At 45.1% G+C, this 22,974-nt stretch overlaps 1 protein-coding gene across 2 annotated transcripts in view; it reads right to left on the reverse strand.

Annotated features, from left to right (window-relative positions):
- The window catches only part of ESCO2 (establishment of sister chromatid cohesion N-acetyltransferase 2), a 769,905-nt gene that overhangs the window by 406,307 nt on the left and 340,624 nt on the right, over positions 1 to 22,974 (reverse strand). The window lies entirely within an intron of this gene.

Raw genomic sequence — 22,974 nt, forward strand, 5'->3', positions numbered from 1 at the left:
AATGTAGCATCATGATACCTGGCAAAAAGGAGATCAATTACAACTACATAAAGTCAAATCATTAATAAACACATCTCTGAAGAACCAAGGACCACAGTAGATAATTTAAAGAAACCATAACTGGACTTGCCTACCAAAGCATAAATATATGATGTATGTTGTTTGTAAAACACCACTGGACATTAGGAGAAGGCAATTAATACTGCTGTATTTCTTTCTTATATATTCAAACCATTAAAGTGTTTTACAAAACAATTCAGACTTTGACCAAACTACATCTACCAGTGCCATAACAGTGTATTCTGTACCCACTTAATTCTAACTGGCATACCTACAAGCATTCCACGGAGATCATTGTATCACTTTATACCTCAATAATCCATTACATTATTTATCCATACCTCACTGCTGGCCACCCACCAGCCTTCTGTGACCAATCAGACATCATTTTCCCACTGTTCTCCAAAGGTGACAACTGATCATGAAGGTTGCAATTCAGGCAGCCACCAAGGGATTTCCTGTTAAGGTGCTAACTCCACTGCTTAGTTGCTGACATAAGCACTTCTCACTCCAACGGTCTACTATGCCCTCTTTTCCACATAAAAGTGCTCCAAATCATTTGTAATGAGGACTGCTGTCAACTCTGTGGCCTGAGCCCAGGTCCCCAGTTATGTCTATTTCTCTTACAAGACTCTACTTGTATATGGCAATGCAGAGTTTGATTTTGCTGTTCCAGTTTGCCCTCAGTTGCCTTGATCTTCCAGTGCCAGAACTACTAGTCTGGGTTAAAGTCAGGGCTTTACCTCTCCATTCCACAGGGCTGAGCCTATTCAACCCAATATTGAACAGAAAGCTATACATTTGTAGTCTTCAAATAAGTTATCAAAAAGAACTTAAAAAGGTACTATGACTCCATAGGAGAAAAATCATAGGGTTAGAAACTTGAGCTATTTAAAAAGGCTTCAAGAAGTCATTATATTCAGTTTCTTACAGATTACTTATGATACGACTAAGAAACCTTTAAGAACTCTATCTCTGGTCTATAGCCAATAAGTGATCTGGTTCTACTTGCAAGTCTTTAACTGGAACATATTGGTGGGATAGCCAATACAGACAAGGGAACAAAACACTAAAAATAAATATCAATAATAGATAAACTGACAAATAGTTGCACAACACCTTCCAAGGTTATGTAACAAGTTTTCCTCTTACAATCAGAAGTCAGACATTCTTTCTTCAAAAAAATAACCTTGATATATGTATGTAGAAAATGCCACTGTGGGTAGGGCAATCAAGCTTTTTTCTGTCAAGCAACATTTTACTGACATTCTAGAGCAAAAACAAAATACAAGTTACAATTCCATTATTTTGTATATATGCAAAATGTCCAACACATCTTAATGATCTGCATTTATTACTTTTCTCCACTGTCGCTCAAGAATATAAATCAGTAGAGAAGCCTGCGCTATGGATACATATAAGCACCCACTTTAACCACATCAACCAGTGTTCTGTTATCGGTTTGCCAGCTTTAAATACACACATTTTAACCTAATTCAAACATTAAATTACCAGCTTGAAAAACAACTAACACAATTATAACAGGTTAACTGCTTGAATATACTTTAATTCACTATGGGAATTTAATGCAAAGAACATATCTTTTAAAAAGAAGTTATGTCTTACCATAACGTTCCATCTGTATTGCTGGTCCTCGTTCAGTCAATACGCAAGGGTATCGGTTCCGACCTTGGATCCGAGCCAGCCATTTTCCAAGCTCGCGTCAGCTACAAACTCTCGAGCTAAACTCTTACCCATAATCACCCTCTCCCTGTTACCTCAGATTGAGTTTGCAAGTCTAAAGAAGGTAAAGGCTAGCTCTGGTCAAATGACCTAAGAGAACCGGATGGTGAGATCTACTAGAAGCCGCAGGAGGGGGAAGGAGGGATGGTCATAATGACTGAACGAGGATCAACAATACAGATGGAAAGTTATGGTAAGACATAACTTCTTTATCTGATATTGTTAATCCTCGTTCATTCCTTACGCATGGGACAGAATCCCCAGCTACCTCTGTTCCTGGGAGGCTCTCATGGAAGGACATTCCTGAGCACCATAGAACCAAAAGATGCTCTTCCCCGGGAGGCCAAATCCAAATTGCAATGATTGATGAAGGTATGAGGCATAGCCCAAGTTGCAGCTGCACATATGTCATGTAAAGAAACTGTAGCATGGAAGGCAGCAGAAGTTGTCACCGACCTTGTTGAATGAGCTTTCATGGTAGTAGGCAACGAGATATTACGTTGTGTATAAATGAAGGTGACACAGTCCTTCAACCACCTAGCTAATGTGACCTTAGCAACAGCAGATCCTAATCTAGGTCCAGAAAAGGCCCAAAATAACTGGTCAGATTTACAAAAGGACCTAGTACTGTTTAAGTAAAAACGGATTTGCCTGTGGAAATCTAGGGTATGTAGGCAATACTCTCCTCTGTTTGAATGATTGGGAAAGAAAACTGGCAATTCAATGGTTTGATTAATAGACATTTCAGAGATCACTTTTGGCAGAAATGAAGGATTAGTTCTCAAAGACACTATCTCTATGAAAAATCAAGTATGGACTTGTGATACATAAAGCTTGAAGCTCAGAGATACGTCTGGCAGAAGTAATGACGACCAAAAACAAGGTTTTCCATGACAAATTATTGAGGTCGCAAGAAGAAGCTGGTTCAAAGGGTGGCATTGTCAGAGCTTGTAGGACTAATGATAGATCCCCATGGTTGAACAGGTTCTCTAAAAGGTGGCTTCAGATGATTCACACCTTTTATGAAGGTCTTGCAAAATTTGTGAAACATAAGAAGCATCTTGGACACCCTCATGGAAATTAGAAATTGCAGCCAAATGAACTCTAATGGTAGAGGCCGACAGACCCGACTGGAAAAGGTCGGCCAGATAGTCTAGTATCATCGACACAGGTGCTGAGAAGGGATCCACTTGTTTATCTTTCAGCCAACAGGTAAATCTTTTCCACTTGCTTAGATAAGTAATTCTAGTGGAAGACTTATAAGATGCAATGAGAATGTCACGTACTGGGAAAGAAAGATCATTCTGCCTGGCAATCAAGGGAATTGGAGTAGCCAAGCTGTGAGCTTCAGGCTGTTCAAGTTGGGATGAATCAGGTTCTGTGGATGTGAGATCAACTCCGGGGTTGGTTGGAGAATCCATGGTCGATCTAGTAGGTGAAGCCAAAGGAAGGGGAACCAAATCTGACGAGGCCAATATGGTGCTATGAGGATCACCTTGCTCTTCAACCGACGGGCTTTCTTCAGAAACTGGGGAATGAGGGGAAAATGTGGGAATGCATAATGAAGATCCGAGGGCCAATCGTGGACTAGAGCATCCCTGGGTGACTATCCTGGAGGGGGGGATCAGGGCGAAGTAGTTGCTGCATTTGTAGATGGTCGGGGATGCAAAGAGGTCGCAGCAAGGGCAGCCCCAGCGGTGGAAGATCTCCACCGCTATCAAGGGATTCAGGGACCACTCATGTGGTTGCAGAATGCACCTGTTGAGTCTGTCTGCTATCACGCTGGAACTCCTGGGAATGTGCGTTGCTAGAAGACAACGGTTGTTAGCTATCCCCCACTGCCATACCCTCATGGCCTCTTGACAAAGGGAGTAAGATTTGGTTCCACCTTGCTTGTTGATGCACCAGACCACCGCCATGTTGTCTGATTGAATCGTAATCGTCCCAGACGGCAGCAGGGGATGGAATGCTTGCAACGCCAGAAGCACCGCCCTCAGCTCTAGAACATTTATATGCAGATGGGCCTTCAGTTCGGACCAAGTGCCTTTCCCTGACATAGCCCCCCCCCCCCCACCCCATCAGGGAGGCATCCGTGGTCACTGTAGTCGGGTTGCTGGGGTGAGAAGGGGTGAGACCATTGTGATAGATTGTGTGTCATCCACCAATTTAAATCCTGTTTGCACCTGTGGGTTACTCGAATCTTGGCTGAAAGAGGATGCTGAAAAGGATACCATTGGGTGCGCAGTTGCCATTGTAGAAGCCTCATATGAAACTTGGCCAGGGGGACAATGGTGATGGAGGCTGCCATGGAATACAACAGCTGTAGGACAGAGTGAGCTGTGGATTTCTCCCTTGAAAGGATTGAAATCAGTTGTTGCTTTATCCTTAAAAGGTCTGGAATGGCAGCTCTGCAGTTCTTTGTATCCAAGATAACCCCTATAAATTCTGTCGACTGAGATGGGGTGAGATTGGATTTTTGCCACTTTATGGTTATGCCTAGCCTTTGTGCAGCGAGGAGAGTATGCCAGGACTTCTTCCAGTATATGTCTGGTGGGGGCGGAAATGAGCCAGTTGTCTAGGTATGGAAAAGTACAGTTGTGTACCTACCATAGATGTAGATGTTCGAGTGTATTCACTGTTGCAGTCATTACACTTGGGTTATCCTGTTGGCAGGCTACCCACAGTCGGCCTGAATTCCAAAGTCTTGGTCCGGCGTCAGTTGCTGTCGCGTCTTCCCTGACGTCAGTGCGGCAGGGGTATAAAAGATGCAGCCAACGCCATTTTCTTCAGTTTTTTTTGCCCCAGATGCCAGGTGCCCTCAAATTGGTAGGCTAAAAATTTATGGCAATAAGTATGCATGCAATAACAAACATTTCCTTCATCTACAAGCAACTATACCACATAGGTTGTATAGGATAGAGAAGTACAGATAAGTCCCAGCAAAGAAAAGGGGGATGGTGGGTGGGTAACCTGGACTGCAACAGTGAATACACTCGAACATCTACATTTATGGTAGGTACACAACTGTACCATGTTCATCGTGTTTCACTGTTGCAGTCATTACACTTGGGTTGAATCCCAAAGCTGAGGTAGGGTGGCTGGGTCTAAAGAGGATTAGGAGAGGCTATAAGGCCCTGTAAAATTGCAGTGGCAAAGCCTGCTCTGGATTTAGAGTAGAGAGGTAAATGGTAGTGATTGGTGAAAGTGTGCACTGAACTCCAATTTGCAGCCTCTAAAATGTCTTTGGTTGGTAGACCTCTGAGGAAGGCTGCTGAAGTGGCTGCTGCTCGGGTAGAATGTGGCCTAATGCCCTTAGGGATTGATTTGCCATGTTGTGAATAACAGAATCGAATGCAGTGGCCTATCCATGTGATCCTGCAGCATATGTCACTAAACGTTACTCAGACTTTCTGAAAGCTTTAGTTCTGTCCAAGTAGAAGCGTAGCCATCTGTGTATGTCCAAAGAATGCAGGAGTCTCGCCCTTATTCTGTGGGTTTGGATAAAAAGTAGACAAATGAATGGTTTGGTTAAGGGCCACACTGGACACTACTTTAGGCATAAATGTCAGGTTAGTCCTCAGAGAAAGAGCAAACCAACCACAGCGCGAAGGTAAATAAAAAATCTTCTTTCCTCTTCATTTCCTCAGTCCTCAGAGAAACCCTGTCTGGATGGAAAATGATAAAAGGTTCCACAGCCATGAAAACCTGTAACTGAGACTCGTCTTGCAGAGGTTATTGCTAGGAGCAGAGCTGTTTTCCAAGATAAGAACTTTATTGCAGCTGTATTGGCTGGCTCAAAAGGCGGTAGTGTGAGTTTATCCAAGACATAATTGAGGTCCCATGCAGGTGTTGGTGCTCTCCTTGGAGGTCTTATGTTTTTGGCCCCTCTGAGGTACTGCCTTAGCAATGGATGAGAAAAAATAGGTGGTTCCGTATTGTAATGAGCTGAAATGGCAGATGCATGAATTTTAATCGATGAGAAGGATAGGCCTTTGTCCAGCATCTCAGTTAGGTATTGTAAAATCTGAGGAATATTTGGTACCAGCATGTCAATTCCTTGTGCCTGGTTCCAAGCACAGAATCTCTTCCATTTTTCTGCATAAGATTTTCTGGTACTTGGCCTCCTGGTCTCCAAAATAACATCCATCACTGCTTTAGAGAGAGGTGCGTTCTGAATGGCTACATTATTCGCCATGCTGCCAGATTTAGGGTCCTGAGTTGAGTGTGCAGGATCGGATTGTTTTGTTGGGTCAGTAAGTGAGGAATTATACACAGCATTCCAACTTATTCTTAGCGGCGACAAAGACCCTAATCCTGTCCCTAAAAATAACCCACACAAACCCATCTCTCAGCAACAAAACCCATTAAACCTCCCCAAACTAACTTACTAATACTAAATATAAACCTAAGGAGCATACTTAAAATAAAAGAACTACACCCCACTCTTTCATTACACAAGTTTCTTTTGGCTTTTCCGGATTAGGGGTCGCCACAGTGGAACTCCAGTCGGCTAATGACTGGCAGTGGATTTTTATGGTGCCAAGTTGCCAGCCCGACACCCAACCTTCAAAGAGGGCACACCCATTCATTACACTCCCCAGATATTGTATTAATTACAGAAACCTGGCTAAAGCCAGAAATCAGTACCAGTGAAATAACTCCTCCTGGGTATAACATATATAGACAATACAGACACACCAAAGCAGCTGGCGGCACAACCATTCTATACAAAAACAACATCACACTTGAAACTATTAAAAAAATATTATCAGCCCCTATACCAGCACCCGGTCACTGCAATCATCCACTAGACTCCTAGTTCAAACATACAAATCCAACTACTCAGTTGGGGAATCTCTGTTTGCCAACTCTGTTGGAAAAACATGGAACAGACTCCCAGCTGACTTGACCCTAGAACCCTCACTAACTCGATTCAGACACAAACTCAAGAAATACTTCAAAACTCATTGGTTATGTCCTTCCACTAACCCCGACCAGTGACCTCTCTATTAATTAGATGTCTTACCTTCAAACTACGGCATTGCTTATGACTGCAATCTGCTTGAAACTAGCATTAAGTAAATGTTCAATGTGTATTATTATCTTGGAGCTTTTCTCCACGGGCCTCCGCTGAAAATGGACATGTATCCAGTCGGACAATCCCAGTCAACAAATATACAATAAATAAATAAATATTAATCATATATCCCCAGACTTTATTAACACAGACAACTTATGTCTACTAGACAAACTCAATTCAAAGAAACACTTGAATATAGTTGGAGCATACAACCCTCCCCACAAATAATATTAACACATTAGAATACATCCTACACTGGACAGCAAATACTCGCATAGGTTCATAGGTGATTACTAGGCTAATGACCACAAGAGCCTTTTTAAGCCTAGCCATGCATCCCGAATCTCTGACAAGTTCTGACACCTGATACCTTGATGGGCCTGGGAGATGTACCATTTACGTGTTACTTGTTTGCATTAGGGACATAGGCGCCAAACCAGGGATGAATTTCCGGTTTTCCATCCAACTGTCCAAGTTGGACTTGAATTGTGTTAGGGAGGAGCTCTGCTTCACATGGATGGACAGCCTGTTCTATAGATGGGGTAGTCTCTGGGATAAATACCTATCTCTCCAGCAGGACCTCTTTATATCACAGACAAAGTTTAAGTCTTTAGAACGGGTAATTCGGGCACTGTTTGTTTTGTGGATATGCAGGAAGCCCGTCAGAGTGGGGTCTGACAATGCCCTGTATGCCAGACCATCCTCAAAAGCCTGTAGGAAATAAAATACAGGGATAGGGCTTTGAGGCGGTCTGTATAGGACATATTACTTACGCTCTGTATTCTTTTAGTGAGGAATCTCTGTGGACGTTCCAGTTGTTAAATATGCCTAGTTAGGTACATACCAAAGGGGGCATTGTACTCAATCATAGGTCTGATGAATGCCAAACAGAGTGGAACAATGACTTCTTTGGACTTGGATGCCACACTTTTGTTTATAAGTTGCGCAACATAGAATGACTTCCTCACCACTGTAGACACATAATGATCAAAGGCTAGATTACTATCTGTGTGGGTCCCTAAGTCCCTGACTAATGGGTCAGCTCTAAGGGGTTTGTTGTCAATAGGATAGTTACCAGGGATGGATTACTTCCCAAAGGATACTATTATGAAATTCTTGTCATTTAGTTTTAGTCCATGGCTCTGACAGCAGTTGTCTGTGTCAACCCCTCCTGGAGAACGTGCGTGTCAGAGTGAGATTCAATTACAGCTCCTAATTTGCAATCATTTGCAAATTTAGTCAGCCAGAGACCACTGACATTGGCCTTGACTTTTGAGAAGTAAATGCCAAAAAGAAGCAGTCCAAGGACAGATCCCTGAGAGACTACACTTATGAAGAGGTGGACTCCCCAATTCTAACTTCCTAGGTCCTGTCTGTGAGCCAGATGGCTATCCATCAGATGACATATGGGTTTGTACCTAACCTCGAGTTTGTTAATTCTTTTTCAACAAATGGGCTATGTGTATCTGATCCTCAGATGTGACTCAGCCACATACTGTAGGCTTTGGATACAACTCTCGAGATCCTCCCCCTACCCATAATGCCCTAGTCCATCCTAAATACCTCAGATCACGTTTTGCCATTAAATCCCCATAAAGTAGATAGAGAAGGGATAATTAAACAATGGGGTTCAAATCTGGAACTATAAGTTCCATTAAATAATCCAACGGGATCCTACAGAAGATTTAAGGATGGGGGATGGATTGGCAGGAAGTTCAGGAAAAATGAAAATGGACAACACAGATGCCTAGTTTTAGTGAATACATAACTTAAATCTTAGGTTGTCTATTTCATTCTTCTTCAACGAATGGGACAGAGTCCCTAGCTACATTGCTCTTGGGTGGCACTCATGGAAGGATACTCCTGAGTAGTGCTGAACTAAAGGCAGCTCTACTTCTGGAAATTAGACCCAGTTTGTAATGCGTAACAAAGGTATGAGCACTGGACCAAGTGGCTGCTGCGCAAATATCATCAATAGAAGTTCCTGACTAGAAAACAGATGAAACGGTCATGGATCTAGTTCAGTGGGCTTTAGGTGATCTAGCTACGGAAATGCCTTGTTGAGAATAGATCCGAGAAATGCAATCTGTAATCCATTTAGCTAAATTAATTTTAGACACTGGATGACCCAGTCTTTTTGATGAGAAGATAAAAAGCTGATTCTAACTTTCTGATTTGTTTTGTTCTGTGTCAATAAAAACGCAATTGCCAATGCACGTCTAGGAGGCAAACCATGTATTCTCCTCCATTTTAAAAATTTGGGAAGAAAACCGGTAAATGAATGGATTGGATGATGTTTGATTCAGAAGCTACTTTACATAAAAATGAATGGTTTTGTTCATAAAGTAACCCTATCTTTATGGAAAATAATGTAGAGTGTCTTTGATGAAAGAGTTTGGAGTTCAGAAATCCTTCTTGCAGAAGTGATAGCTACTAAGAGGATTGCTTTTCATGAAAGAAAGTTTAGATCATTTTTTGCTAAAGGCTCAAAAGAATCTTGAGTCACACCTTGTAGCATGACAGTCAGATCTCATGGACATGAAGAATCCTTTATTGGTGGTCTACGGAGAAAAATGCCTTTTAGAAAAGCTTTACATAATTTGGAGGGAACCAAAGAATAATTTCTCTCTCCTGTATGAAAATTGGAGATTGCTGCCAAATACAGTTTAATCACAGAAAAACTAGGTTCTTCTTTAAAGAGAATAGCCAAAAATTCAAGGACAGCAGAAACCGGAGCAGGAAAACGGGTCAACATCAATTTTCAATGTCCAAAGGGAGAATCTTTTCTACTTGCTCTTGTAAACCTTCTTGATTGGAATCTTTTTGTGAGAATAATATAATGGTATGTACTGGGGAAGAAAGTCTGAGCTGTCTGACAATTATTGAAAGTGGAGAAACTTTTTGGTCAGTTTGACTCATTCTTGAGGGGTGTGGGAGGAGACCTAGCATTGGGTCCTGTATCCATGGGACAATAAAAACTTAGAATCTGTGCTATCCAGTGTCATTATTCATCATGGATGGGTGTACGATCAGACAATGGGTCTGAGCCGGCAACTAGGAAGACAGCACCTGAGCTCAAGCTCCTCTCCTTCCCAAGATCCCTTGCTACCCACACCCTCAGATCGAGCTTGCTGGGCAGTAAAATGATCTTTTTTGACACCTGAGAAACTCTCAAAAATAAACCCTTCAAACAGCAAGTTATGTTGGAGATGTCATCTGACCACTAATGCTGACTGGTCGCATTTTTTATGACTGTACTAGTATTGAATCATATTGGAATGAGATTAAAAAATTTCTTCAAGCTCTCTATACTGATATATTTGCTTTGACAAAGTCTTTAATTTTACTGAATGTTGTTAATAGTAATAATATGAAGAAAGATGACCTGTATTTGTTGTGGACAATGTTAGCAATAGCCAGAAAATGTATAACTAGAAGATGGAACTCTAATGTAGCACCCACAATAGAGGAATTCCTATCACTGAAGAAATGCATACTAATGGAGAAAAGAACTAAAGAGTTAAGAACTTTTCCTAAGCCACTAGGTAATAGCCCGTGGAGGAAAGTTTTGAATTTGATTGATACCCTACAGATGGAACCAAACTATTCCTAACTATCATAGTTTATATATTAACTTATTATTTAACTACAAATGTTTTTATCTGAATCCTTTTTGTCAGGCTGAATGTAAATACTGTAAAAAGTTATTGAATGTTATGAATGTATTAAATTATTGTTTTATTTCATCAAATTATAAATATGAGTAAAAAAAAAAAGAGTTATGTACTTAACATAACTTGGAATCTGTGCTATCCAGTGTCATTATTCATCATGTTCCCACCCTCCTTCTACCTCCTTCTGGTGATTGGCGAGTTAGTGAGGGATGTATCCCTTAGTATCCTTTCATTTTTTAGGCAGTATTCTCTGCCTCCTTTTACTATCCAGCAATCTCGACCTGAGGGTTGTGGGTAGCAAGGGATCTTGGGAAGGGGAGGAGTTTGAGCTCTCATGAAATAATCATAACAGATTTTAATACCGACTCGTCCTCCTAAAACTCGCTAAACCCCACTGATCATATCAACCTCCACAGCTTTACCCAAAAAATGTAAACTACTACTAGAGATAATAAAGCATCCAAATAAGAGTCCATCTTAGACTGGATCATAATGAACCGACCCTCTCTAACAAGTCACAGGTCGCCTCCCAGAGAGTCTTAGTGACAACCATCCTACATTCATTCTTAGACAGTGAATGAATCCAACAAGACTTACCACTTACCATCAAATCCGAAATAAAAAATTTCAACTCCCAAGACTTCATTACACTCAGACTCTTCAATTAGACACCACTTAAATTTCTCCCATTAGACACTGCAGTACAATATTTTACTACTACCTTCCTTAACCTCATAAATAAACTTTCCTCTCCTAGAGCTACAATGATAAAATCCAACTATGCCCCATGGTTTACCAAAGAGACAAGAGCACTACTAAAAGATAGAGATAAGTCCCAGGAAAATGGCTCAGTCATAAAAATGCAACAAATCAACAGAAAGTACAGTTGTGTACACTTAACATAAATGTAGATGTTAGAGTGTATTCACTGTTGCAGTCATCACATTTGGGTTATCTGCTTGCAGTAGCCATCCGTCGGCCTGATTATCAAAGTCTTGGGTCCTGCGTCAATTGCTGTCTCATCTTCCATGATGTCAGGAGTTCAGGGGTATAAAGCATGCAGCCGATGCCATTACATCAGTTTTTTCTTGCCCCAGATGTCAGGTGCCTCCTAATGGGAAGCAATTAAATATAAATATGCAAGGTTATACCTCCAACAAGCAAATACACCAAAAAGGTTTTTAAGCATAGTAAAAGAGAATATAGGTATAGCCAAAAGAAGTCAGGGGGCTGGAGGGAGGGTAACCAGGACTGCAACAGTAAATACACTCGAACATCTACATTTATTAAGTGTACACAACTGTATTATGTTCTTCGTGTTTCACTGTTGCAGTCATTACATTTAGGTAGATTCCCAAAGCTAAGGATGGGAGGAGGAATTTAGATAGCATTAGGACCAGCTATAAGTCCCTGAAAGACTGCAGTGGCAAAACCAGCTCTGGATTTAGAGAAAATAGGCAAATGATAATGCTTGGAGAAAGTATGTATAGAACTCCAGGTAGCAGCTTCTAGGATGTCCCTGGTAGAGACACCTCTGAGAAAGGCTGTAGAGGTAGATGCTGCCCTGGTTGAGTGTGGTCTTATCCCCTGAGGGATAGGTTTTCCGTGGTGCTTATAGCAGAAATGAATGCAATGGCCTATCCATTTAGAAATGGTTTGCTTTGAAATGGCCTTCCCCTCTGCCCCTGCAGCAAATGCTACTAGCAGTTGTTCATATTTCCTTTGAGGTTTAGTCCTGTCCAAGTAAAATCTAAGTTGTCTGTGCACATCTAAGGAGTGCAGTATCCATTCCCCTTTGTTCTGTGGATTAGAAAAGGTTGGCAAATGAATGGACTGATTAAGAGCCACACTTGACACCACCTTGGGCATGAAGGAGGGGTTGGTCCTGAGGGACAACCTGTCTGCATGAAAGATGATGAAAGTCTCCACTGCCATAAGGGCCTGTAATTCAGACAGCCTTCTTGCTGAAGTGATTGCTAAAAGGAAGGCTGTTTTCCAAGAAAGGAATTTTAACTCTGCACTTGCAGCTGGCTCAAAAGGAGGTAGAGTGAGTTTTTCCAGTACAAAGTTAAGGTCCCAGGCTGGAGTTGGGGCTCTCCTGGGAGGTCTTAAGTTTTTGAACCCTCTGAGGAACTGCTTGAGCAGTGGATGAGACAAGAGGGGTAGTTCTGTGTTGTAATGAGCTGAAATGGTTGAGGCGTGAATTTTGATGGAGGAATAAGAAAGGCCCTTGTGAAGCATCTCAGGTAAGTATTGAAGAATCTGAGGTAAACTGGGCGCTGCTGTGCCCATCCCTTGAGTTTGGTTCCATGAACAGAATCTTTTCCATTTTTCAGCATAAGATTTTCTAGTACTAGGCCTCCTTGCCTCCAAAATGACATCCAACACTTGTTTACTGAGTGATGGTAATGGAGAGGTCAAGCAATTAGCCAGGCTGTCAGGTTCAGGGTTTGAAGCTGAGGATGCAGAATCTGGCCCTCCTGCTGGGACAGCAGGTTAGGGGTCTGAGGCAGGTACCATGGTGCCAGCAGTGACACTGCGCAAGAGGGGGTACCAGTGCTGGAGTGGCCAGTCTGGTGCAATCAGTATTGTCCTTGGTTTGTCCGGTTTGATCTTTAGTAGTACTTTGGAGAGGAGAGGCAGAGGAGGAAAGGCATAAACTGATAGATTTTTCCAGTTGAGGGACAGGGCATCCACTTTTCAAGCTTGTTTGTGGGAGTCCTTGTGCAGAATATGTTCAATTGGTAGTTCTGGGGGGAGGCAAACAGGTCTATATCTGGGCTCCCCCATTTGTTTATCAACATGTTGAAAGTTTTTTGTTCCAGTTTCCACTCGTGTGGGTCCAGAAGATTTCTGCTTAGTTCGTCTGCCAGTGTATTTAGCTTTCCTGGCATGAACTGTTCCTGTAAATGCACTTGGTAGCTCAAGGCTGTGTTCCACAGAGCCATGGCTAGTCTGCAAAGGGGGAATGAATGGGCTCCCCCCCCGCCTGTTTTTGTACCACATAACAGTGGTGTTGTCCGTCCTTACCATTAATTGTCCTGGAAGAATGTGGTCCTTGAAGGCTGTCAGAGCATTCTGCACAGTTAACATTTCTTTTTGATTGATATGCAGGTGCATTTGACTTGGGCTCCATTTGCCCTGAATGCACTTCCCTGCCAGGTGAGCCCCCCATGTATAATCTGATGTGTTTGTTAGGGTTTGGGTGGCAGGGGGTAGAGTGAATGGTAGTCCCTTGTTTTGGTGGCAGGCCTCTGTTCAACAAAGGAACTCCCAAGGCGATCCATCGAGCGGGACTCCTTGCTCAGTGGATGGACCGAGGGGCTCTCCTGAGCTAGTTCCCTCTTAGTGGCTGCCGCCATCAACATGGCATCTATGGGGGGACCCTTGCTCCAGTGGGACCGGTCTGCGGGGGGGCTCAATATCCTATCCGGACGTTTAGGGACTGGCTCCACAGTGTCCGGCTCCTTCCATGCCCTGGTGGTGATAAGGTCCACCAGGGGGTTGGCCGGAGGGGACACCCAAGAGGTGGACGGGCCTGCTTCGAATGCCTCCAGGAACACGGACTCGGAGGAAGCCTTGGGGGCAGACCACCCCCCCCTTTGATCCTGAGCATTTCCATGATGTCTCCAAAGGAGACATCTTCAGGGGGTGACCTTGGGGAGCCTTCCCCTTCATCCAAGTCCGTGTCCTAGTCTGGGGGAGTCCACGTGCCTCCTCTTACACTTGTGCTTGCGAGGCACTTCCTCGGGGGGCTGTCCGAGGAGGTCTCACCAGCAACATCCTGTTCCAATGGAACAACCTGGGACATCGAAGCAGGCTGTCCCTGTGGCCAGGTGATGGAAGCCTGACCCAGCAGAGAGGGAGTGCAGGGTGGAGCCGAGACAAGGGCCGGGGGTCCGGATGCTCTCGACAGAGCCCTCTCCACTACATCGAAGGCCGGGGGGGAGCCGCTCTGCCTGGGCTCCGAAAGCAGACTCCCACTCGGATCCGATGAAGGGATCAGAACCGGTGCCGAGACAGTCGGATCCGAGGGACCTGTGTGCTCCGACCTGGATGGAGCCGAAGGCACACTGAATCCCTCGGATCCGAAGCTCGCCCCACGGCTCCGAGAGGTCGGATCCGACGATGGAACAGACAGACTCGAGGGCAGGGGCGGATCCGAAGTACCCAGTACTGTCGGTGCCGACCCACCCCAGGCTCCGAGCGCTCCGAACCCGGGAAGTGGGTCTGAGAAGGAGCAATCGGAACAAAGAAAGGTGTCGAGCTCCCACCCGAAAGGGGGCAAGAGCACCCCCATCTGCAGCTGGGCCTGGATGAACCTTCTCATCATCCGGTCCAAGTCTGCATCAGACAGACTGTAGGTAGATCTCAAAGAGGCCACCGAGGCAGGCCTGGAATGCCACCTCGATGACCACGACGGAGATCGGGTCTCCTCCTCTTCGGGTCCCGGGGAGAAGCAAGGAGATCGGAGCCGTGGATGGAGAAGCCCGCTTAGCTGGGGGGGGACCCAAGCGGAGGCCTCGGCCCGCCGCTTGTGGTGCTTCTCCCTCTGTTTCTCCCTCCGGGTCTCCCTGTCCTCCGGCGCTTTAGTGGGAGTTTGAATCCCGGCCGGGGGAAGGGGGGGCAGGACTGGCCACCACCACAGGCTGAGGAGGTGCCACGGGAGGGGCGGAGGCCGAAGCCAAATCCGGGGGCAGATGTCCCGCCAGGATCAGCTTCGACCTCCGCTCTTTCAGTGCCCTGGGGTTGAACGCTACACAAATGGTACAGCCCGAGGACAGGTGTTCAACCCCAAGGCACCGAACACACAGAGTGTGGCCATCTGCCGGAGAGAGCTTATGGCCACACTCGGTGCACTTAGAAAAAATAGGTTTTGGGGCCTCTGCCATACCCAAAACTAAAGCTACACAAACACACTATGCCCCAAACGCAATCACACACAGGCACACACTAACGACCAGCGAGGGGAGGGTAAACACTAAAAATTAAGAATTAACAGGCTAAAGGAAACCTAGCACACTCACACTGATTAAACTATTGAAAAAAAAAGGCTGACTAGACCAAAATAATTCACTTATCTGTAACAAATTGCCAGGAGCTCGCAATCCAGCTGACACACTTAAGAGCGGCAAACTAGATAAGAGGTCATTTGGGGTTGGCAGGGGATTATGGGTGAGGGGAGGAACTAGGAGCTCGGATCCATAGCTGTATAATAAGTTGTCTGCTCGGATCCGATGTCGGACCTAAGACCCAAAGGTTGCTGACAAATGAAGTCCCTACTCCAGATCACTTGGATTCCTAGATGTCTTAGGTGAGCCATGACCACTGCCATACCCTGGGGGCTGCGGTGAGTCCAAAGTGCAGAGTCTGAACTGAAAATGACTGGCTCCCAGCCGGAAGCGTAGGAATCTCCTGGATCGCCTGTCCATTTTTAAGTGGTAGTACGCATCCTGGAGATCGATGGAGCACATCCAATTGTCCTGACCCAAAATGGGAAGAATGGACTGCAGTGTTACCATCTGGAAAGTACAGTTGTGTACACCTACCATAAATGTAGATGTTAGAGTGTCTTCACTGTAGCAGTCATGACTGTAGGGTTCTCCCCTGCCGCAGGCAGCCCTCGGTCGGCCAGAATCCCAAAGTCTGGGACCGGTGTCGGCTGTTCAACCCTGCTCCCTGACGTCAGAGCGCCTGGAGTATAAAGCTGACAGCCGACGCCATCTTCTCCAGTTTTTCTTGCCCCAGATGTCAGGAGTCCCAAAATGAAAATGGTCCCAAAACCTTTGCAAATACATCTCAGAAGAATGGTGAAAAAAGGAACCACACAAAAGTAAAAATAAGAGGGGACAGGAGGGAGGGAAACCCAGACTGCAACAGTGAAGACACTCGAACATCTACATTTATGGTAGGTGTACACAACTGTACTATGTTCATCGTGTTTCACTGTTGCAGTCATGACTGTAGGGTAGAATCCCAAAACTGAAGGAAAGGGAGGTGGTCATAAAGAAGGAGGGGCGGCCAAAAGGCCCTGCAAGACTGCAGAGGCAAAGCCTGCCCTAGACTTAGAGTAGAGAGGCAAATTGTAGTGCTTAGAGAAAGTATGCACTGAACTCCAAGTTGCAGCTTCCAAAATGTCCTTGGTAGGAACTCCCCTGAGGGAGGCAGCAGAAGTGGCAGCAGCTCTGGTGGAATGAGTCTGTATGCTCCCTGGGATTTGCTTTCCATGGTGTGAATAACAAAATCAGATTCCATGAGCAATCCATTTAGAAATGGTCCGTTTAGAAATGGCTTTACCTTGGGAACTAGAAGCATAAGAAACAAACAATTGTTCTGATCTTCTGATGTCCTTGGTTCTATTCAGGTAAAAACGTAGTTGTCGATGTACATCCAAGGAATACAAGATCCTTTCCCCTTTATTTTGGGGAGTGGGAAAAAAGGTTGGCAAGTGTATAGTCTGATTTAAAGCCACTTTGGAAACCACCTTAGGCATGAAAGTCGGATTAGTCCTCAAAGATACCCTGTCTTGATGAAAAATAATATAAGGTTCCACCACCATAAGAGCTTGTAACTCTGAAACTCTCCTGGCAGAGGTAAGTGCCAACAGGATAGCTGTCTTCCAAGTTAAAAACTTGATGTCAGCAGAAGCGGCAGGCTCAAAAGGAGGCAAGGTTAGTTTTTCCAAAACAATTAAGATCCCAAGCAGGAATAGGAGGAGGTCTTAAGTTCTTAGCTCCTCTGAGGAACTGTCTCATGAGCTGGTGGGAAAAGATGGGAGGTTCTGTATTATAATGAGCAGAAATAGCAGAAGCATGGATCTTAATGGCAGAGAGAGAGACCCTTATGCAAGAGATCCATCAAGTAAAGTAAAATTAATGTAATCTTAGGAAGAAGAGGATCAGAATCCTGAGTCTGCATCCAAGAACAAAATCTTTTCCATTTTCCTGAATAAGATTTCCTAGTGCTAGGACGTCTAGCTTCTAAAATGACATCCATAACCTGCTTGGGAAGGAAAGAAGAAATCAAAGGCCCTGGATTAACCAGGCCACCAGGCTGAGAGTTCTGACATGAGAGTGTAGAACCTGACCCTGATGCTTGGACAGAAGGTTCGGAGACTGAGGTAAAACCCAAGGGGGCTCCAGGCATAGATTCACTAGAGTTGGATACCAAAACTGCAGAGGCCAATTCGGAGCCAACAAGATCATCATCTTGGGTTTGTCCTGTTTTGTCTTCAATAAAACTCGTGGAAGAAGAGGAAGAGGCGGAGGCGGAAAGGCATATCCCGAGAGGTTCCTCCAACTGAATGACAGGGCATCCACTTTCCAAGCCTCCTCGTGGAATGTCCTGGTGCAAAACTTCTGTAGCTGATGATTTAAATGGGATGCAAAGAGATCTATGTGAGGACATCCCCATACTGCTGTTATCATCCTGAATATTTTGGTGTCCAGCATCCACTCGCGTGGATTCGAAATGTTTCTGCTCAAACTGTCTGCCGGTAAATTTTGTTTCCCTGGTAGAAACTGAGCTTGAAGGTCCAGATTGCAAGCGAGAGCTGTGTCCCATAAATCCATGGCTAGTCTGCAAAGGGGGTAGGAATGAGATCCCCCTTGCTTGTTTATGTACCACATAACTGTGGTGTTGTCTGTCCGTATTAGTAGCTGCCTGGTTGTAAGAGATTCCTGAAGGCCAATAGAGCTTTCTGAACGGCTAACATTTCCTTTAAGTTGATACGCAGGTGCTTCTGATCCGTTGTCCAAAGGCCCTGCAGACAATTGCCCTGAAAATGGGTTCCCCAAGCATAATCCGAGGCGTCAGTGGTTAGAATCTAAGAAGCAGGAGGTAGACAGAAGTGCTTCCCTATGTTTAGAGCACATGCCCTGGACCACCAAAGAAATTCCTTCTGAAGGCAAGGAAGAACAGGAATCAGTATGTCCAAACTGTGGTAATGCTGAGACCATACACTCTTTAGGTACCACTGTATTTTCCTCATGTGTAGTCTTGCATATGGTACGAGAAGGATGCAGGAGGCCATGTAACCCAAAGCCTGCAGGAATTTCCTTGCAGATAGATGGGTTAGAGCTGCCAAGGCTTTGAAAGTTGATGCCAGCTGTAATTGTTTTTCGGATGTCAGAAATGCCATCTGGGTTGTAGTATTTAGAAGAGCACCCAGAAAAGTTATCTGTTGTGATGGTGTCAAATTTGACTTTATGTTTACAGAGAATCCCAGGAATTTGAGGAGGTTTTGTACAAAGTGTAGATGCTGGAGTAAGACATCCTTGCTGTATGCCTGAATTAGGCAATCATCCAGATAAGGGTAAATTTGAATTCCCTTGAGTCTGCAGTAAGCTACTACTGGAGCCAGGCATTTGGTAAAGACCCTGGGCGCAGTAGACAATCCAAAGGGCAGCGCAGAGAATTGTAAGTGCCTTGATCCAGCGTTGAACCTGAGGAATTTTCTGCGATCCTGCCTGATGGGAATGTGTAAATATGCCTCCTTTAAATCCAAAGTCACCATCCATGCATCTTTGGACAGCATTGGGAGTAACTGCTGCAGAGTAAGCACCTTGAATTTTGGAATCTCTAGAAATGTGTTCAAGACCGACAGATCCAGAATGGGTCTCCATGAATTTTGCTTTCTTGGGACTAGAAAGAGCCTGGAGTAAAAACCTTTTCCATCTCTGAAAGAGGTACCAGTTCTATGGCATTCATAGCCAAAAGAGCCTCCACCTGGTTTAAGGCCTCCGTCCACTGATGTTTTGGAAGGCCTGGCCATCCGCTTGGCCTTGGCAAAGTATGAAAGTGGAATTTGTAACCTCTTAAAATCACATCCAAAACCCATTTGTCCTGGGTTATTTGAGTCCAATTTTGGTAAAAAAAGAGAGAGTTTTCCTCCGAGAGGGGCTTCCAGGCAAGACATCCCTGTAGCCCAACAGAGGGAGTCATTGAGTTTGTTTCCTTTGAGACTGTGGCCTGTCCTCTCCTCCCCTAGGGGTAGAAGCAGTCCATTGCCTTGATCTATAAGCAGCTTGAGTTTGAGGCCTCCCTCTGGGGCGTCTATATCTACCCCTTTGAGGCCTGTCTGAAGAGGGAAAGGAACAGTTTTTTGATGGCCAATTCCTGCTATATCTAGGAGGCTGTACTTGCAAGAAATCTTTAACTGTTTGCATGGATTTCGCCTTATCCTCCATCTTTTTAATCACCTTCTCAGCTTTAGATCCAAACAAAACATTATGCTGAACAGGAGCATCCAATAATTTAGCCTTTACTTGCTCAGGTAAATTTTGTTCCTTTAACCATGCATGTCTTCTAATGACTGTGTCAGAGGCCGCAGCCCTACAAGAAGCCTCCAAGGCATCAAATCCACAGTGTAAAACATGCTTCCCAACTTGTTCAGTGGCATGCAATAAGTCATGTAGTTCCTTATCCTCTGCACAGGCCGAAATGGAAGTAAATTTCTGTTTTAAGACAGACAAGAGAAATTGCTGATATTTAAGTATATGAAACTGACAGTTTAAAGCCCCAATAGACAAAGTAGCAGAAGTGTACACCTTTTACCCCATCTTTCCAAGGCTCGGGAATCCTTTTCAGTAGGAATAGGATTTTTGGCAGTAGCGGCCTTAACACCCTTAGGACCCTGATAAATGGTTTCAGGGTCAGCAGTAGGATTCTTGTACAAAAACTGATGGGAATCAGGCACCCTGTAGTACCTATCAGGCTTAACAGGAGCAGGAGGAAAAGAGTCAGGGGTTAAATTAGCCTCCGAAAAGGCATCATCCACAATATCCAAAACAGGGGGAATAGCCAGCGGTTTATGTTGAGGAAGAAGAAAATCCCTCAGTCTTTTCTTGGATTCTGAGTACTCCTGTCCCTCCTAGTGAAAATGTTCCCTCATTTCATGCAGAGTTTCCCCAAAGGAAAAATCCTCAGGAGGAGAAGCTGAGGGAATGGAATCTTCCGCATCAGAATCCTCATGAAAAGGAAAAGAATATTCCTGATCAGAAGAAGAAACTGAGGAAACAGAAGCCTGATCAGAGGAATCATAATAAACATCCTGCCTTGGCCTTTTGTCTGGAGGGGGATGAGAACCCCTAATTATTATAAGTAAATCCTCCGTCATCTTGAGTAACTGTTTGTGACTTGGGAGTTGGTTCAGAAGAAGCCTGTGTTGAAGTCTTTGGTTTAGAAGGAGTCTTTGCCTTTGTCCTTGGCTTTGCCTTTACCTGAAGCTGAGTAGGCCTGAAAACCCCTTCGGAAGCCGGTACCTGCACAGCGGCTCCGGACCCATCCGAAGGAGCGTTGTCCGAAGGTCCTGCAACAGAGATATTTAAAGGCCTGGTTGGCTCCTCATGAGAGTCCGTTTCAGCCATCGGTTCTGAAATGGTCGACGACAGGGGCTGCAAAAGCGCCTCACTGACGACGGCCGAACCTGTAGCTGGCGCCACATGTGCGCTATCATCAGATTTGGACCTCGGAGGCCTGTCTTGATCCTTGCGACGCTTGTGAACTCCGGTAGATGGAAGCGTATCCGACGACATTTTGTAATTAAATCATCTACCAAAGTAATGAAAGGCAAAATCGTGCCTTCGCTTAATTGTACGTTGATTGAATCTAGCACAAAACCGACAACTAGCTACGTCGTGGTCAGGGCCCAAGCAAGGAATACAGTAAGAATGAAAATCCTTATGAGGTATTTGCTTCCCACATGAAATATAATTATTAACTTTTTCTGACATCGGAGTGGAGCAAGAAAAAAGTTTCCCCAACGGGGTACTTAGCTTTGAGTGGAGAAGAGAAGTCTTCGGACCGAAGTACGTGGAAATATTCGTCAGGAGTCAACCGACCGGCACTTGCGAACTGCTTTCACCGCACGGCAAGAAAGACTGGAGAAGATGGCATCGGCTGTCAGCTTTATACTCCAGGCGCTCTGACGTCAGGGAGCAGGGTTGAACAGCCGACGCCGGACCCAGACTTTGGGATTCTGGCCGACCGAGGGCTGCCTGCCGGCAGGGGAGAACCCTACAGTTATGACTGCAACAGTGAAACACGATGAACATCTTCATTTTTTTTACTAATTTGTTTAGCTTGCTGAGATCCAAGATGGGTCTCCAATCCCCTGTCTTGTTTGGAACTAAAAAGAATCTTGAGTAAGTTCTGGATTCGATTTGGTCTGTGGGGACTTCTTGGTTGGCTCTTTTTTCTAGCAATCTGTACTTCTAGGATTGCTTGATCCCAAAGACTGGGTAGAACATCTGGAATTGAACATTTTGTTCTTAAGGGGGGTAACTGGAAAAAGGGAATTTTGCAATCCCTGAATATAATCGAGAGTACCCATGTATCTTTTATAATTGTTTGCCAGGCTGTTGGGTACAATGATAGTCTGCCCCCGACTGCTTCCAGAGGGAGACAGTCGGGCCTCCCTTGAGGAGTGCTGGAAGGGCCTAGCAGAGAATGTATCTGTTGCCCTGCTGTTGCAGACCCTCCCCCCCTTGCTGCGAGGCAGAAAGAAGACATCCTCAGAGGGGGACCCTTCCCATTCATCCAAGTCTGTGTCTGAAGTGATGGACTCAGGGGAGTCCAAATGCTTTCTCTTACATTTTTTTCTTCCGAGGGACCTCCGAATGCTCGGGGGAGGTTTCAGAAGAAGTGGGGTCGTCCAATAGGGTGTCCTGGGGCATAGGTTCCCTACACTTGGAGGAAGGAGGAGGGTCAAAGACAGGCACACGCACCGAGGGAGAAGCAGAGGGTGGAGCGGTCTCAGGAGACAGCACGCTCATCAGCACGTAGGCGCCATGGTCTCAAGCCAAAAGGAGCCTCCTGCTTCGAAGAGCCTGGAGATCTCCTGCGAACCAAGAGCAACGGCTCCGAGGTGAATAAGGGAGCAGAGCTCACCTGCATCGAAGCTCCAAGAGGGAGATCAGGGTCGGACAAAGGTCCAATGCCACTTCCCCCCTCAGAGCAGACGAGAGAGCTTCGGCACACAGATCCCTTGATGGACTGAGACATCGAGGAGATCGCATCGGGAGTAGGAAGCGATAAAGGAGAAGTAACCGGAGCCGATGGTTCCACCACTACGACATCCATGCACTCCGGCTCCAAACTCAAGAGAGTTGGAGGATGAACCGGTAGAAAAGCTGGATGGGCTGAAGGAGCCAATTCCTTAAGGGTTGGGCTCAATAGCAATTTGGCAAGTGCCTGTGTCTTGAGTAGCCTATTGACCACTCTCTCCACATCATGATCCAAAAGACTGGAGGACCAAGAGGAGTGAGAAGAGGACCGGTGTCTGCCTGCCCCAGATTGCAACAAAGGAGACTGTAGAGCAGAGTGTACCGGCTCCAAAGAGGGAGACCTGGTTCTTTCACGGGCCCGGACTGGCTCCGAACATACTGATGGAACCGCCGGAGACATAGCTTTGTCGGG

Source organism: Protopterus annectens, chromosome 2.part1, assembly GCF_019279795.1.
Source record: "Protopterus annectens isolate FY-2018-M chromosome 2.part1, PAN1.0, whole genome shotgun sequence".
Taxonomy (NCBI): Eukaryota; Metazoa; Chordata; order Ceratodontiformes; family Protopteridae; genus Protopterus; species Protopterus annectens.